The sequence below is a fragment of the Elephantulus edwardii genome, unplaced genomic scaffold (genome assembly GCF_000299155.1).
Source record: "Elephantulus edwardii isolate Elephantulus edwardi_28Jun2011 unplaced genomic scaffold, EleEdw1.0 scaffold00120, whole genome shotgun sequence".
Taxonomy (NCBI): Eukaryota; Metazoa; Chordata; class Mammalia; order Macroscelidea; family Macroscelididae; genus Elephantulus; species Elephantulus edwardii.
The window spans coordinates 5,051,603-5,052,179 of NW_006399870.1; the positions used below are offsets into that span (position 1 = coordinate 5,051,603).

At 35.9% G+C, this 577-nt stretch overlaps 1 pseudogene; it reads right to left on the reverse strand.

The window, feature by feature from the left end:
• The window catches only part of LOC102854839, a 72,428-nt pseudogene that overhangs the window by 4,846 nt on the left and 67,005 nt on the right, over positions 1-577 (reverse strand).

A 577-nucleotide genomic window follows, 5' to 3' on the forward strand; every position in this document is an offset into this window, starting at 1 on the left:
AGGTGGATTGATTCAGTGACTGGAATAATCGGGATGAGAGTGTCAGAGACAGTGTGATTCGCACAGGACAGAGCGGAGTTTAGGGCTGTTGTACATAGGGTCGCTATGAGTCGCAAGCGACTCGATGGCACATAACAACAACAACATGTCACCTGCTGGAATTCATGTCTTTTCTACTACTACTAAGTTACTCGAACATGCCATTTAATTTCCCTTTACTTTTCTTGTTTGTAAAACAAGTATAATACAAGATATAACAACTTTTAATTACACTTGCAAAGTCATTTACCCTTTGATGAAATTAAAGATTATTTGAAAATTTGAAAGCAGTTTTGATGTCTAGTACTGCTTCACATCTAAGAGTTGTGAAACCTTCCCTGATTTACATATGTTAAATTCTTAGAGCAGCACCTGGTACAATGTAAATATTGCTATCCATTGTCTGTCAGACTCTGAAGAATAATGATAGCAATTCAATTTTCTCACAAGAGTTACAAATACAACACATGAAGATATGTTATTAAATACTGAGTCAGAAAAAAGAGATGTTGTTGTTTGTTGTTATGTGCCGTCGAGT